The sequence below is a fragment of the Biomphalaria glabrata genome, chromosome 1, assembly GCF_947242115.1.
Source record: "Biomphalaria glabrata chromosome 1, xgBioGlab47.1, whole genome shotgun sequence".
Taxonomy (NCBI): domain Eukaryota; kingdom Metazoa; phylum Mollusca; class Gastropoda; family Planorbidae; genus Biomphalaria; species Biomphalaria glabrata.
The window spans coordinates 53171021-53189862 of record NC_074711.1 but is presented as its reverse complement, the minus strand read 5'-3'; the positions used below and the strand labels follow the sequence as shown (position 1 = coordinate 53189862).

At 35.4% G+C, this 18842-nt stretch overlaps 1 protein-coding gene and 1 long non-coding RNA gene across 10 annotated transcripts in view; one reads left to right on the top strand and one right to left on the bottom strand.

The window, feature by feature from the left end:
- LOC106072481 (vascular endothelial growth factor receptor 1-like) overlaps positions 1-18842 on the top strand; it is a 227869-nt gene that overhangs the window by 68667 nt on the left and 140360 nt on the right. The window lies entirely within an intron of this gene.
- Positions 206-8321, bottom strand: LOC129928639 (uncharacterized). Its single transcript, XR_008780095.1, has 2 exons — positions 6047-8321; positions 206-718 (listed from the first exon to the last, which is right to left on the bottom strand). It is a non-coding gene; the product is annotated as an uncharacterized LOC129928639 (long non-coding RNA).

Genomic DNA, 18842 nt, shown 5'->3' with positions numbered 1-18842 from the left:
AGATGTAGACATGACATGAGGACCACAGACAAGAGATTAGTGATGTAGTGTGATGTTGCTAGTTCAGGCTGTCTTGAAGTCAACCAATTACTCTGCAATCGTTTGGGTGTAATTGTTCGGGTGTATTACGTGTAGTTGACCAACAACACAAACAAGAACTGGCACATCGATTGTAACAGGTGAAGAGATGTAGTCAACGATGATGAACAAGTTAATATATATTTATTATGATAAAAGGCCACAGTAGAAGTCTCTGTCACTAAACACGTCGTTACCCTGGAATGTTCTAACGCTAACTGATTTTCCGGTCTCTAACCCAACATATCCCAAACGTCACTAGTCCCGTTCAATATGCGTCTACTATGGTGCGTCGCTAAATAACTAAAATAACTAACCTATATAAATAAGGTGTCTAACAGATTCCTCCCCCCCTTGAAAAAAAAATATGTCAATATTTTTCCACTACTGTCAAGTCTTACAAGGGCATTTTCAATTTAAGGGGAAGACAACAAACATAAAATCTTGACATCTTCATCTTGACTTCTTCATCTTGACATTTTCATCTTGACTTGACAGTTCTTCATATTCAATGTCAATGTTCATAACAGTTCATAACATTCCAGAATCATCCTCCTTAGTACACAGTTCATCATAGAGGAAAATGTGGCATCCTATGGGCATGTCCTACACATCTCAAATGTTCTTCACTGGCAGTAATCTGATAAAATACAATATTTCAAAAAACAATTACAAACTTTATTTACACATTCAATACATTTTTTCTTACCACCCTTTTATACGCTTTTGTCCATTTTTCTTTTATACTCACCCTTTTCCATAGAACTAACTTTCGTCAATGATATATGAAATGATTCACACAAAAAAAAATATCCATACTTACTTTTAAATGCTTAACATCAAATTTACTTATCTCCCTTTTCCATAACATATAAATGGTGTCAATATATTAATATATATTACATACTCAATATAATCATAATTTATTTACAAAATTGTTTCACTTCAATGTCATTCTAGACAATAAATCAGCTACAATATTCACAGATCCACTAATAGCTTTCACTTCAAATTTATACTCCTGTAGTGCTAAGAACCATCTATAAACACGACTGTTTTTCATGCTCTTTTGCTGTATATATTGAATAGGTTTATGATCAGTTAATAATATGAATTTCCTTCCTATTAGATAACTCTCTAGCTTAGTAATTACCCATATTACAGCTAAGGCTTCTCTTTCAATGACACTATATTTTTTCTCTGCCTCTGACAATTTTCTACTTACATATAATATAGGATGTAAGTTATCATAGTTCTGCATTAAACAACCACCAATAGCATTACCAGATGCATCAGTTGTGACATAAAATATTTTGTCTTTATCAGGTAGTCTTAATATTAGTTCATGACTAAAAACATCTTTAATTCTGTCAATAGCTTTCACACATTCCTCATTACAAACTACTTTTTGAGGTTTTCCTTTTTTAAGTAAGTCATTTAGTGGATTCACTATTTCTGCTAAGTTTTTTATAAACTTTCTGTAATAATTTACTATTCCTAATATGCTTTTAATTTGTCTTTTTGTTGTAGGTATTTCAATATTAAGTACTTTCTTTATGTTATCTTCAATAGGGCTAATCATGTTGTTATTTACTTTATGTCCTAAGAAAATTATTTCCTCCAATCCTATTTCTACTTTTTCTGCTTGAATTGTAAGTCCACTTTCTTTTATTATTTTGAATACTTCTTTTACATCTACCAAATGTTCCTCCCAACTATTATTAAAAATACATATGTCATCCAAATAGCAAATAACATTTTCTTTGTTTCCAATTATCATGTTCATCATTCTATTAAATGTGGCAGGTGCATTTACTAATCCAAAACTCATATAATTCCATTGAAAAATACCATATGGTGTTACAAATGCTGTGTAAGGTTTTGCATTTTCTGTTAAAGGTATTTGCCAATAACCTTTAGTTAAATCTAATTTAGTAAAAAATTTTGCTCCATTTAATTTATGTAAAATATCCTCTATATTTGGCATTGGATATGGGTCAAATTCTGTGATGTTGTTAAGTTTCCTATAATCAATACATAACCTTATATCTCCATTCTTCTTTTTGGCTATCACAATTGGTGAAGCATAAGGAGATGTTGATGGTTCAATTATACCTGATTCTAGTAAATTGTCTATTTCTTTCTTTACTTTGTCTTGTAAATGTAGCGGTATTCTATATGGCTTAAGCTTGATAGGTTTTGAGTCTGTTACTTTAATGTCATGTTTAATAATATTAGTTTTTCCTGGTATGCTGGAAAAAATTTCTTTGTATTCCTGTATTATTTTAGTTATATCTTTTGACATTTCCTTAGTTAAATTATTAAGATTAATCTTTTGCCAAGTTTGATTCTCTTTTGTTTCTATTACAGGTATTTCCTTAATATCATTTTCATTATGATTTTCATTTGTTATTATCATCAAGCATTCTTCTCTTTCTGAAAATTTATTTTCTATTTCCTCCTGAATGTTTTGTATCAACTCATCTTCTCTATCATGATACAGTTTCAAATTATTTATGTGATATGTTTTAATTTTCCCATTTATTTCAATTTGATAATTCACATCACTAATTTGTTTTATCACCTTAAATGGACCTTTCCATTGTTTACCAATTTTATTTTTCAGGTCATTTATCAATATTAATACATTGTTTCCTACTTCTAGTGTTATCAATTGTCTTTTCTTATTTATATTCTCATGAGCACTTTGTTTGTACTTCTTATTGTTGTTATATGCTTGAGTCCATATTTCTTTCAATTCTGTTGTGATTGTTGTTTCACTGTCATTATTTAATTTATTCTCATTGCCTATTAGATTTTCTTTAAAAACATCTAATTCATCTCTGGGTTTTCTTCCATGTATTATTTCATATGGTGAAAATTGTGTTGCTTCATGGATGTTGTTTCTATGAGCAAATAGTACATAGTTAATGTAATGATCCCACTTGTTCTGATTATTCTGAATTATTTTTGTTAGTGATCTTTTTAATGATCCACCATATCGTTCACATAAACCGTTACTCTCCGGGTGGTAAACCGAAGAGTATATGTGTTGTATATTGTATTGTTTAGTCCATTTCTTAAATTGTTCTGACTTAAACTGAGATCCCTGATCACTCAATATAATTTTAGGTATACCATGTCTTGTAATTACTTTTTGAGTTATGGCATTAATGATATTTTCTGCACTTGTATTTGATAATGGGATTGCCTCTGGATATCTACTAAACATGTCTATTACTGTTAGAATGTATTTGTTATTATTTTCAGTTTGAATTAAAGGACCTATTAAATCAATAGATACTTTCTGAAATGGTGCTGTAGGTTCATCCATTTCTTGAATAGGTGCTTTATTCACTAGGCTTTTGTTAGATCTCTTTTGACATATGTCACATGAGTTTATGTATTTGTTGATTGTTGCTTTCATTTTGGGCCAAAATACTTGTTTTGACAAATTCCTATAACATTTCTTTACTCCCCTATGTGCTGCTAAGTTATTATCATGTGTCATGATTAAAACATCTTTCCAATATTTCTGTGGTAAGACAAGTTGTTTTATTTTCTTGTTATCCTTACTTGTTTGTCTAAATAATATTTTATTCTCTATACAAAATTTCTCCATTGGATTATTATTGTTTTTATCTAATATTCTTGAATAAATTTTCCCAATAATATTGTCATTCATTTGTTCTAATGCAAATGTGGGTGTTGTTTCTTTTTCACTTTGAGATATTTGTGTTTCAAGACTATTTTGTGTTTCATTTTCTATCTCTCTTTCCTTAACATCTGTATTTTCTATTTGTATTACATTACTGGTTTCTTTTTCTTTATCATTACTTATTACATTTATTGTATTTTCCTGTTTCTTACTTTGTTTATCCATTGATCTTGTTATTATCATACTTGTTATATTTTGTGTTTCTATGTTTTCATGATTTTGTCTTATGTTTTTGTATTTGTTTTGCCAGTCTTCTAATTCTTTTCTTGAACATTCTTTAACTCCTTTTATGTTTCCTACTAACATATCATATCTCATTTCTGGTATTGCAATGCCATCACAATAACCAGTGAAAAATGGAGTTTCAATGTATACCCTTATAGCTTTAAATTCCCTTACAGTGCCATCTGCTAATTCTACTTTCTTAGTAAACCCTTTATACCAATGAGGTTTGACAAATTTAGTTTTTACTGCCAAAGTGTTACAACCTGAATCTCTGATTAATTCCACTGGAATTCTATCTACAAACCCTGGGTACACTGCAAAATTGTTCCTATTTCCTTCCATGAAATATACCCTATCTGTACCTTTATTTTTGTATTCCCTACTGTAACTCCTATTTCTGTAATTTTCCCTGTCATTTCTATCTCTACTCCTATATCTACTGTTATTTTGTTCATTGTATCTATTTCTACTTCCAGACCTACTATTCCCTCTTCTACAGTTAGCTGCTATATGACCTTTTCCTTGACATTTAAAACAGGTTATTTCACTATATTTTCTATTTCCACTATTTGATCTGTTTCTATTTCTACTTCTATCAACATTTTCTTTGGTGTATCCTATTAAATCTACTTTGCTCTTATCCCTATCAGAAAATGGTTTATTTGGATAGGCATTTTTGTATACTCTCATTATTTCTGTTATTTCATCTATAGTTTTTGGGTTTCTTTCTCTAATAAAAGATTGTAACTGAGGATCACATTTATTTACAAAGTTGTCCACTAGAATAAAATTTTTTAATCCTTCATAAGAGTTATTCACTTTTTCTAATTTTACCCACTTATTGAAAAAATCCTTTTCCATATTAATGGTAGTTTGGGGTTCTATTCCTAATGATGGTATATTGTCAAAGTATTTCTTTCTAAAAGTTGTAGCATTATGACCATATGCATTTAATAACTCTCTTTTTAAAACCTGATAGCTATCATCAATATGATGGTCATGATTTTGGCATATTGTTAGAGCTTGACCATGAACAAAGTCTATCAGTATTTCAGACCATTCCTCTTCAGGCATATTAAATGTAGACATTTTTGCCTCATATCTTTTCAGGAAATCACCAATGTCATCCTTCTGTTCATCAAAACTTTGTATTTTTCTCTTTAGCCATGTCTGTGAATTAGGGTTGTCTCTTTGAGTGGTATAATTATTTGAGTTATTTGTGTTATTTCTTTGTTCAGTTTGGGCTCTGGCTTGTGCTGCGTCCAATCTCATCTTCTCCATTTTAGCTTCATGCTCTCTCTGCCTTTCTTGGTCTTCTTTTTGCTTTTCATATTCTTCCTTTCTGATCCTTTCTTGCCTCTCTATCTCTTGTCTTTGATGTTCTTCTTGTCTTTCTATCTCTTCTTTTTCCCTTCTTATTTTATCTTGACGTTCCATTTCTTCCCTCACAACTTGCTGTACATAAGCGGCTAAGTCTTTTCCTTTTAACTCCATGGCCTTTCCATCCTGCATATCTGTTTCCTTAACCTCCTTAAGGTCCACATATGATGATGTAGCCATTGTGTTTTATATTTTATATATATTTTTACTTAGCCTATATTGGTTATGGCTATACTTTAAAAGTTTTTACACACTTTTATACCAGTTTTAAGTGTTATGTCTCTATCTATAGATTTAGTAAATGTGTAAATCTAGTCTGAGTTATTATGGTTATATTCAAATCTGTATATTAGGTCCAGTATTACACACAAATTTAAATCTAGTATATTATAGTATGTATAATAATACTATTTAGATCTATAGTTATCAAGAGCACTATGACTTTTAGATCTAGTATGAATAACTATGATCAATTTTAAAATCTGGTATGACTGAAGTCACAGTGAAGTGTTTAGAGTAAATTCAAGGACTGTCTAGAGTCTAGATCTAGATTAGATTATGGTTCTATTTAACCATACGAAACAAATATGTGTATACAATGTCAAATATATCTTCAACAAGATATATATATCTAGAATGTACTACCTTCATTCATCTTTCAATTAATAATATTTCAAATTAGAGTCTAGATGATTAAATTGTACCAAAGAGATGTACAACAATTTGCAGATCTAAATTTAGCCAGACGATAGTGTTTGACTACATAGCCAGTTTCGGCATTATTCTCATGGCAAAATCATATTTGATTTTAACCGCTCAAACTAAAATTATTTTAGTCTGATTCACAGTAAAAGAATCCTACCCGCACTTTCTATCATTAAGTGAAAAAAATTACAGATCTAATTAAATTAATAAAAATAAATAATTTAAAATAATATAAACAAATGAAATAATTAAATGAGACTATCACTATGGGTTGGGATGTGACAATATGGCACACAATGATAACGTCACGAAGTAACCAGGCAACAACGGATATGACGTTTACACAAACAAAACAAATTACAATCCTAAACGTATAATATAGCTTTTCATCTAAATTACGTCTTCTACCCCGACGGGTTTTAAGGCGCACCACCTGATTTTACTCAGGCTAACGTACCAAATTTAGACAAAATCTATTTCTAAGGGCAATCTAAACATATACTAATAAGAAAAATGGCACTTAGCTTTTGATAAGAAAGATCCCTTTGTTCGGACTCCCGAATATGTTAGATCACAACAAATTCCACTGCCTCTCTTCCAGTTCTGACTCTGCTCTCCGGTGCTACCAGTATCCCACGTAATGCCACAGATGTCCTGATATGCCACAGCAAAATGTTCCAGTTTCTTCGACGACTGTTGATGACCGTATGTGTAGTTCCGACGACTTTGTGTACACAGTTACTGACGAATAGGTTAACGGTTCTTCTGGCGATGACTTGACTTGTGTAGATGACTACTGACAAATAACAGTCTCTTGACGGCAACTTGATCTGGACGACTGACGAATAACGAATTTCTTGACGATGACTTGATCTGGGCTGACGAATAACGGCTTTCTTGACGATGACTTGATCTGGGCTGACGAATAACGACTTTCTCGACGATGACTTGATCTGGGCTGACGAATAACGGTTCTCTAAAATAGTTCACTGCTTCTGCTGCTACTCTGGTAGTACGACGAAGTTTGCTGTTGTACTCTGCTTCACTAGACCAAACTGTCCAATGTAGACTAGGTGAGACCAAGGTCACCTCCGACGACGTTCCGTTATACGACTAACGGTTTTCAACGAAATTAAGTGGATGTAGCTGTTTCCACAACTTCACTGCTAACAAGTCTAGGTATGGTCTAGACCGACGAATACTAGATAGATCAATGTTCAGTACTGATAAAGATTACTTCACTAACCTTCCAAAGGTTAAACACAGTGACCGTTATAAACGTGGCAAGCAACCGGTTCAATGAGCAAACTGCTCCACAAGAATCTCTCCAAGGGTAAGACGACAGAGCGATTTCGATTTAGTTAGCTACCAAACTTGTAGTACTCACAATACTTCTGACAGCGGGCAAACTGTCCTTCTCGAAACTGACGAGGTAAAACTTGATACTCAATGTGGCTCCTATGACGAAGAAAAAATATGTCCAACAGGTTCACTAACGATCCCTCACTCGTTATGAATGAACGGTTTCTCTGGTTGTAGGTCGATTCAGCATATGAAGATCAGGCTTTGATAATATACTGGTTAAGCAGACCAGACGTTGCGATGATTACGGTCCTGACGAAGGTCACCCTGAGTTAACGGCTCGTTGAACGTGCGATCAAACAGGCGACGACTGCTTGTAGATCTAGAACAAAGTCACTCTGTGATACTGCTGTGTTCAGCCGTACTCCGATGAAATCTTATATCTTCGAGTGCACGACCCTCACCTGAGTAAACGTTCTGCTTCGAGGTCCGGTTCGATGTTCGGCTTCAACAGGGGTCCGGCTTCGAGGTTCGGGGTCGCCACTGTGATGTTGCTAGTTCAGGCTGTCTTGAAGTCAACCAATTACTCTGCAATCGTTTGGGTGTAATTGTTCGGGTGTATTACGTGTAGTTGACCAACAACACAAACAAGAACTGGCACATCGATTGTAACAGGTGAAGAGATGTAGTCAACGATGATGAACAAGTTAATATATATTTATTATGATAAAAGGCCACAGTAGAAGTCTCTGTCACTAAACACGTCGTTACCCTGGAATGTTCTAACGCTAACTGATTTTCCGGTCTCTAACCCAACATATCCCAAACGTCACTAGTCCCGTTCAATATGCGTCTACTATGGTGCGTCGCTAAATAACTAAAATAACTAACCTATATAAATAAGGTGTCTAACAGTAGACATGACATGAGGACCACAGACAAGACATTAATGATGTAGACATGACATGAGAACCACAGAATTGACGTGAGGACCACAGACAAGACATTAGAGATGTAGACATGACGTGAGGACCACAGAATTGACATGAGGACCACAGACAAGACATTAGAGATGTAGACATGACATGAGGACCACAGAATTGACGTGAGGACCACAGACAAGACATTAGAGATGCAGACATGACATGAGGACCACAGACTTGACGTTCAAGACGTCGTTGTATATGTGTCATTGTCCCCTAGTGTCCAATGTCCTCCCCCTAAAGAGTACTTTCTGTGTTAACCCATAATGGGACCGATGGGGACAATTTACTAGCAGGTCAAACCGGAAGTGGTCGAAGAAAGGACCACGCGAAGGAGACGAAAAACTTGTCTAGAAGGTCATCAGTACTTGTTCCAGCAGATGGCCGCTGGCGATTCAATGACTTCCTGTAGCTCATGACAAAGGTGCTGAAATAAGCCCGGGCGGCACTAGGAGACATCTTAGAAGTTAAGTACATGGCGCTGTCATCAAAACGGTAGAGGGGAAAAGAAAAAATGTGTGTGTGAGAGAGAGAGAGAGAGAGAGGAGGGGAAAAGAAAGAATGTGTGTGTGTGTGTGTGAAAGAGAGAGAGAGAGAGAGAGAGAGAGAGAGAGAGGGAGAGAGAGAGAGGGAGAAAGTAAGTGAAAGGGGGGAGATAGAGAGTCAGAGGGAGAGAAGAAGTGAGAGGGAGAGAGAGAGAGAGACGCCCCTGGTGGTGGGCAATAGTAAAGAATAGAAAACGTCTAAAAGTAAAAGACCTAAAACATGTTGACGCTCTTTTAAAGTCCGTACCTAGGCTCAATTGGATCTTAAATACTATAGAATTGTAACATTCTGTTAGGACTTTTATAACTCTTTTTTAAACCTTGTATAGTATCGCAGGAAATGCAGGTGACATAAAACTTAAACTCTTTTTTTTTATAAAGAATGTATGCTGATTTAATAAAATACATCTGATCTTAGTATTAGTAGAATGGTTCTTTGTCTGTGTTAGTAATGTTTCTTCTCTTCCATAGAGCTAGTTAACCAAGATGGCACCTTAAAATAAACATCCTATTAAAGAATACAACCCAAGCCTTGTGTTGAACTTAACACTTATCTCAATATTCTTTTGGTTAGATATACGTTTGTATTGACCCTATCAAGCAAAGTATATAAAAATACCTTTTAAAAAGATTATCATAGGGAAAAAACTCCACACTTTCAGCTACATATCACAATACTGTAGAAAATATTTCCCCTTTTCAGTATCAAAACAATAAAATTAATTACTTAACAATAAATAACATTATTTGTTGTTTTATTGGACCATGTTTAGTTAGGTCCATTAAATGAAGTTTAAAGTTTCAACTTGATCTGAGAATGGGTGTGGGGCTAATAACATGTACATGTTTTAAACAAAATGAATAATTACCAGTAATTAATTGACTAATTGCTGGCTAATATTTATTTTTTTTATTCGTGTATTTTCTTCGCAAATAAATAAAAGTGCAAAGTCTCAACTTCACCCGACAATGTGGGAGAAAAAACGTGTTCAAAATTTTTATTAGACAGAGTGACGAGTTGATATGAGTATTTGTAAAAGCAGTAGTGTTAATTTAAAAAAAATCTAAATCGACAACCTACAGACAATGGTTATGCTTGCCCTGGATGTGGCAAAATATGTAGGTCGTAGATGGGGCTGTGCAGCCATGGAAAATACTGCATTCCTACAAATCTTTGGACTCGAAGACAAGCCTTATTATTATTATTATTATTATTATTATTGTTAATACTAAAGACAGATGAAAAATTTAAGAAACTGAAAAATAATAATTTCCTTATTTGACATTTTCCTGAATGTAATCATTGAATCATAACGGGGTCTCTTCTAAAGCAATCTGGAGAAATGGGGAGGGGAAGACGAGCGTCAAGAGAGGCGCGAGATGGCGTTGCAGATATATATTTGTTAATGCTCAATTCAAATGAATTTCTCACGACTAAACATATTTCTGTTTCTCCATTTAATTTTATAATCCAATTTAAAAAAACAAAAAAAAAAGTTTGACAATTCGATTCCTTAATTAGACCGTTTTACACAACTGTAATAACATGACCTTCATGTCAAAGCTAGACATTTGACGTTAATTGCGCACGGTACACCGGAAGTTAGCGTAGCAGACAGACATCAATAAAAAATTTAAACATTTTTCTGTTATTAATATTGTCAAAATCTAAGTTTGTTTCTTTCATTTTTTGGCGGGAAATATAATAATTTGAAGCTTTGGCGTTAAAACAAAAGTTGTTACAAATACATTCCAGGCTGTGGCAGCAGGTAAAACTTTTTTGTAGACAAGGTCAAAGTTGTAATAAAGTCTACATAAAGATAGACATTTCTTCCACAAATACATTGCCTGTCTATATAGTGTTTTAAGGTCAAGGGTAGATAAGCCTAGTAACTGTTTACTTAGAGTGAGCTACTAATTTTCACATACTTATACACTCTTTAAGTTCATTTTTAACTCTGTAAAATTGGCAATGTAATTAAAAATGTGTTTTGCGCTCTATCTATCTTTATGAAGTTCTTATATAAAACGGAGCTTGTTTTGAGACTACGTATGTTCCGGAAGCTAAAAATTGGGCCTAGCGAAATCTGCCCTTATGGAGTGTCACTTGAGAATGCTGACCCAGTCATTTAAACACACCGGCACATAAGTCGATATTTAGACACACACACACACACACACACACACACACCTAAACCGTCTAACAACTTTATGCATGGAGGTAAATTCGTAAATAGCAAGCTCTTCCAAGTTTCCAGCGTAGAGAAAACGTAACTGGCGATAATGTATCGATAAGTAATTTGTAAACCATAAACTAGTTGTTGTTTGTTTTCCCCTTTTCAGCATTGTAGAATCTAATTTACAGCCTCCACAGACAGTCATACTATAAAAAAACAAGGTTACAAAGAAAGTTTGTATGGAAACATAAACTCAAAATCGGCCCTCTAAGTGGTCCACCCAGGCAGGTAAAAAGGCAGGTTTCAATATTTTCAGAAAGAACATCAGAATAAAATTCTATCAAAGACAAATGACAGAGAAGAATGGAGAAAGAAGGTTGACAGATCTTCTGTGGTGCACCAGCAGTCCAACAGACCAAAGTATATGTGAAATTGAATTTGAAGTTAGATGTGAACCTGGCTTGATATCTTAGAATGAGTAGCTAATTGATCTAATTGTTTTGTAAAGGCTCAATCTCTTATTCAAATCCTCAAGAAAAAAAACATTTCCGTTAAACAAAAAAAAAAAAAGTTAAGTGTACTATTGTTGTACTGATACCCTGCAGTTCACGCGATAATATGAAAACCTACTTATTAATTGTTGTTTTAAATTATTTCCAACTTATATACATACTAAATAGATTTTTTCTCTTAACAAAATAATTTGTGTGTGTGTGTTAATGTTGTAGTTAGTATGACAGAACTTACATAACTTAGCAATACAAATGCAATAAAAACATTTTTTGACAAACAATCTAAAACCATTTGCATAAATGTTACAAATATGGAGGGATAGATGAACCCCTTCTAAAGAGCCTCCCATGTTTGTTACTATCACTAGTGAATAGTTGTAAAAAGGTGTATTTTATGAAAAAACTGCTTGCATAAGTGATTTAAAAAATTTGATTTTTCGCTTTCAAAAAAGAAAAAAGTAGCCGTTTCATCAGAGCTTTGAATGGTCTAAAATATTATGGTGTAAGATTTTCACTATCTGTTCTAGTTTACGAGATTTATACGGGACAGACGGACGGACAGACAGACGAATAGACATTTCACACACCTATTCCCCTTTCGGGGGCCGCTAAAAACTTTCCCCTTTAAGATTTTGTCATTTATATGGCAGATAATTTTGTTAAGGTCATCCGTTACTAAGTTCAACGGTTAACGAGCAGGGTGGCCAGCACAACGACCAACCGCCTTTATTTTCCCCAACTAAAGTCAGGTACCCATTGGTGGACTCAGGGTCGCCCTAAAACTTTTACCAGGGGCTACGCGGTGAATGCCAATGTCAATCTATATATCTAGAAATATCGTAAGATAAATAGATAGATAGATAGATAGATAGATAGATAGATAGATAGATATAGATAGATAGATAGATAGATAGATAGATAGATAGATAGATAGATAGATAGATAGATAGATATAGATAGATAGATATAGATAGATAGATAGATAGATAGATAGATAGATAGATATAGATAGATAGATATAGATAGATAGATAGATAGATAGAAGATAGATAGATAGATAGATAGATAGATAGATAGATAGATAGATAGATAGATAGATAGATAGATAGATAGATAGATATTGTTTTGTTAGTCAAACATTAATTGTCCAGGGCATTTTGCCAGATGATTTAATATTTCTAACTATCCCAGTGATACGCCAGGCGACAGACTAAAAAAATATTTTTCGACACACCAGAATAAGTAAACAAGATTTTGTTAAAGCATAAATTACTTTCTGTGGCAGCTTAACACAGATTGAGTAGCGTTGGATAATACAAACTCCCTAGACGCCATTAACACATACAGTGTTCTAGACCCTTGGCACGGGTCGTAAATCAACACTTTAGGAAGACAGTCGTTTATTTCCAGCTCCGTACGTCGCGTTATAGTGTTCAGAAATAAAGAGATGGTCGTTGTCTGGCCCGCCGTGTCTTGAGTGTCTCTGCTGAAGTAGAAGGTATGAATGGACTGAGGATGGTGTATGATTGAAGAGATGCCAGGGGGAGGGGGCTCTAAGATAACTGAATGATGAGGGAAAAAAACAGCAACATATTTTGTGACTACAGTTTTTCCATAATGAAGTTTAGTACTCTGTCTTAGCAATGGCTGTCTGCAGAGGATCTAAGTGGAAACTGAAGAAGGCGCTAGTAATGAGAGTTAAGGGCGATGCCATTAAATAACAAATACGCAGACGTGAAATAGAAATGTCGTATCATAGCAACACATGGAGCTGACGACATCCCGCCAATCTGGTGTTTTATCAATGATAGAAATGTAAGCAGACGAACATTCAAGTTTTTGTACATGTGCAAAAAGAAACATTCAAAAGAACGAAATAAAAGTGATTTTAAAAATGCGTCACTGCGTTCAATAATTTGGATTGTTTTATAACAACGTAAGCTTCTGTTTGTACCTCACTCCTACTATTACACACTCATATACCAAAAGCTAAGAAAATAAAAAAGGAGGGGGGGAGTTGTTAAACATTAGAGATAAAGTGAGGGACAACATGAAATGAAAAGAGGATCTGAACTGGAGTCAGACAAACATAAACTGTGGAGAAAAGGAAAAAGAGAATGAAAGAGAGATGGATGCCAAATATAAAAGGATCCAGCGAGAGAGAGACAGAAAAATTTGACCCATGAAAGGAAATACTTTTTTTTTGTTTGGACCATGAACTAAACAAAATTTTACATTGAAAGTTGTTTGTTTTTTAACGTAAATTTAAATGAATGTAAAGCAGTAGATCACGTGATGTGAGCTAAACAAAGTCAGGCACATTTGTACTTGCTGACAGAGAGCGGGTCGCCAAAAGGTCAACTCCAGAACCCAGATGTCTGTGACATGTCTGGCACTCACCCTGTCACTGCAGTTACACCCTAGTTAAGTTCTCAGACACGCCCCATACGCCTGACACATGTGAGACGTTCCATATCAGACGTGGTGTGAGTCATAATAGAGTGTCATTCCATTTTCTAGCAATACTGCCCTGTACGCAATAATTGACTTTTGAAAAAGCTTATATCAACTTCCTGTGTCTGTCTGGTAAAATGTGTGTACACCTTATTTCTTCCACACACAATCTCGGATAAAGCTAAAATTTTGCAGAATTATTCCTTTAACCTGACAACACAAGAATCATTAAAAAATTTGTTAATTAACTATTGGTAATTAATTATTTTGGTTGTTATCTCAAACAAGGGAAAGAAATTGTACTTGACTGTTGTAGTGGTTTAAGCTGAATTAGTTATACTTTGCTTTAAAGTTTGAAACTAATAATAGATAAATATAAAACTTTCCTTTTTTAATAAGCACTTCTCTTGTACAGTGGTTAGTGCAACAACTTGAGGAGAACGTTCAAGTTCGAATCCAGATCGTTCCAACATTTTTTTTTCTTTTTTATTATTAAATACTTTCAAAAAGCCTTCACGATAATATCAACACAGATACCCCCAATTTCTCAACTGGTCCAGACAAGTGATAGGATCATAACACATGGAGAAAGCTAAAAGCATGAAATAGTGCTAAACAAAAACAATTGGTAAAAATAGTTCTTATCGCACACATGTATCATTGTTTGCTATATCTATAACAAATGTAATGACATGACTGATCCAAACTCATGGATACACGGACGCTTTATATTGTTTTTATTTTCATATTTTCTTCTTGTTTTCACCCAAATAAGTGACCGATCCCGGTCTGTTTGTTAATGGTTTGGTCAAATATCAGCTTTTGTTTTTGTACAATTAAAAACTCGACAGTCAGCCTGCGACAATATTCAGTGCAGAGCTCTGCGCCACTGCAAGAGGATTTTAAGTCGCCTGTACTAATCAAGCTAATATGAACTGTCAATGGACAAATGTGTGTGAATATAAATGTCACGTAGCATAATGAAGCTAAGTTTATTTGTAGTTCTCTGCAGCCATCTCCATAGCAGCTCGCTCTTGCAGCTCGCTCTTGGAAAAGATGGAATTCAATGACCATAAAAGGAGCAGCGAATATTTAGCGGGCTGAAGGCGTGGCTTGTTTGCAAATGCAGAGAGAGATATAAAGGAATACAAAGTTTTGCAAGGGACGGTCAAAGTCAGTTGTAGAAAAAAATTACTTGATTTAAATTGTAGTTTGAGTGGTACAACCAAAACCATTACTTAGATCTAGTTGTAGTTATGAGCTTAAACGAAGAGAGTTAACTTGTTTACATTTATTGTATAGTGTGTATTTGATTCAATGATTCCTAGTTTCAGAATTAAAATCATTATTGTTGAAGGATCTTCATTGTCTGAATTAATTTCATTTGAATTTCCGGCATAATGATCTTATTAGAGTATTCAGAAATAATTTAAAATAGAAATCTACATTAAATTATAATATCAGAAACGCATTGTCTAATCAACACAATCTCATCGTAACATAATGACATCTTCACATCGAAATACTCAAATACACTAAATAGCATGAAAAGCCCAACAAAAGCAATTGAAACGTAGCCCAATGGACAGAGAAACTGACAGACATACTGCATATTTTCCTCTATTTTTGGAGTCATTAATAACTCTATATTACAGTTTATACATAATATTAACTGTAATTAACTAATAAAAATAAAAAAAGAAACTATGCAGAGAATTCAATATTAGCAACTATATCAATCATTGTCAAGGAAATTTGTTTCTAGTATTAATTTTGCTACAATGTTCAATTGACCTTGTCAGACTCCTGGAGACCAAACAAGAAACCAGAAAAAAACAAAAACAGAAGCAAGAAACGAAAAGAAACGAAAGAAAAACATTAACCTCGTTCTCAAGAAATAAAGTCCCCCCCCCCCCCCATGTTTGTATGTGTGTGTAGAGAGAGACTCTTGTATGTGTGTGTGCGAGTGTCTTAGATTCTTCGTTATTTCGACTTTGTGGTTAGGTCGAAAATAGATGTGGTGGGGGTCGTGGTATATGTGATGGGGGTCGTGGTAGATGTGATGGAGTCGTGGTATATGTGGTGGGGGTCGTGGTAGATGTGATGGAGTCGTGGTATATGTGGTGGGGGTCGTGGTAGATGTGATGGAGTCGTGGTATATGTGGTGGGGGTCGTGGTAGATGTGATGGGGGTCGTGGTAGATGTGATGGAGTCGTGGTATATGTGGTGGGGGTCGTGGTAGATGTGATGGAGTCGTGGTATATGTGGTGGGGGTCGTGGTAGATGTGATGGGGGTCGTGGTATATGTGATGGGGGTCGTGGTAGATGTGATGGAGTCGTGGTATATGTGGTGGGGGTCGTGGTATATGTGGTGGGGGTCGTGGTAGATGTGATGGAGTCGTGGTATATGTGGTGGGGGTCGTGGTATATGTGGTGGGGGTCGTGGTAGATGTGATGGAGTCGTGGTATATGTGGTGGGGGTCGTGGTATATGTGGTGGGGGTCGTGGTATATGTGGTGGGGGTCGTGGTATATGTGGTGGGGGTCGTGGTATATGTGGTGGGGGTCGTGGTAGATGTGATGGAGTCGTGGTATATGTGGTGGGGGTCGTGGTAGATGTGGTGGGGGTCGTGGTATATGTGGTGGGGGTCGTGGTATATGTGGTGGGGGTCGTGGTATATGTGATGGGGGTCGTGGTAGATGTGATGGAGTCGTGGTATATGTGGTGGGGGTCGTGGTATATGTGGTGGGGGTCGTGGTATATGTGGTGGGGGTCGTGGTATATGTGGTGGGAGTCGTGGTATATGTGGTGGGGGTCGTGGTATATGTGATGGAGTCGTGGTATATGTGGTGGGGGTCGTGGTATATGTGGTGGGGGTCGTGGTATATGTGGTGGGGGTCGTGGTATATGTGGTGGGGGTCGTGGTATATGTGGTGGGGGTCGTGGTAGATGTGATGGGGTCGTGGTATATGTGGTGGGGGTCGTGGTATATGTGGTGGGGGTCGTGGTATATGTGGTGGGGGTCGTGGTATATGTGGTGGGAGTCGTGTTATATGTAATGGGGGTCGTGGTAGATTACATCTTTTTGTCTCAACGTAAGACAAACATTGTCTTGTCATGGCTGACTTGTTTTGGTAAAAGTTGAGTCCAATCAGATCTGTGTCTTCTGCTGCTGATTACATTTACAGAAGTTGACAACTTACCTCTGCCACGGGGAAGTTTGCTTGGGTTTTCTTGGGTTTTCTTGTTGTTTTTTTTTTTTTATTTATTTATTTTCTTAGTTTGGAGAATACAATACTATTGACCTACTTATAGTAGTCAACAAATGTTAGAGTAAACAGGATTCATTTGACTGAAACTTTGAGGAAGATAAAATGTAGAAATATAAGATATTGTGTTAAAATTTACAATACTTACAATTGACAAAGCGTGAGTTTTAACAAAAAAAAAAAAGGTTGATATTTGTTAAAGGTTAAGATTTATGAAGTGGAAATCTGCTGAATGAATTATGGGAAAGTTCCTTTTTTTTTCTACATTTATTTGAACAGCAGCCACAGAAAATTTAATTTCAGAAACCTAACACCTTGATAGAAGGTTTGAAAGTATAAATGAAAATCAAAAAACTTGTTTCAAAATGAAGATTAATTTCGTTAAAAGTTTATTGATGGAAATGTACATGTTTGCCATTTATAGAGGTGATGTTTGTCTTAGATTTATAAGCCTATGTGTACTACTAAAGTTAGACGCATGGTTTTAGATTTGTACGTCTTACAATTAACTATTCATTACGAGCTAACAAAAAAGTTCTTTAAACGTCTCTAATATAAAAATATTGTTTACAAAGATTGTTTGCGTTTTCACACAAACTCGTAGTTGGTCTCTATGGTCCGTTGTTTGGTAAGAAATTGCAGATTTAAATTGAGTTTTATAAATTTTATGCTGAACTATCATTAGAATTAAATTATATTACAATAGTGCTTTTTTTATTCTAAGACTTCTAAAAGAAAACTTTTTAAAATTTGTGTTGCTCCAAGGTGGACACAATGAATGGCCGAAGCTTTGGATGAGAGTCAGTTATTTATGACCGGGGCAAGAATACAGTTCCAAGGGAGCACAACAAATATTTCTTGAGCTCCATGTTTTTAAATATTATTGGATTGGTGGGCGTGGAACACATTTCATGACTCTTACCTCAATCTACGCCTCTAGAGTACCTGCACATAGGGTGTTTTTGTAAAATTATGTCTACTTCTTTCACTATGTCTATTGGGCTCAAAGTTAGTTGATGTCTAGGGAAATACCAAGTAACACACACACACACACAGGGTTGGAAGACATCTCAAACTTTCTCCACGTTAGGTCACATGAGAGGCGTGAATGCTTTTAAACTGTTTGACTTCCGGCTGGTGACATTTCTCTGACTCAATGACTCCGCCCACGGAGACCTAACAACGTGACAACGACACGTTCTGTTCCCTGTGGTGACGTGATAGGGAACAGGAACAAGGTATTTGGTAGCTATTAGTCGCTGATCTGAAATGTATAGCTTTGGAAGTGTGTGTGTGTGTGTTTGTGTGTGTGTGTTTTAAGGGGTGGGGGGGGGGGGTAAAGGTGTGGGAGACTCGGTACAAAGCAAACGATTTCAACTTGTGCTTGACATTCACATCAACGTGTTTTACCTGGGGGGGGGGGGGGGCTGTTAGGTCAAAGTAGTCAGAAGTTTTGAATCAGAACCAGACACAACTGGCCTCTACGTCACAGCC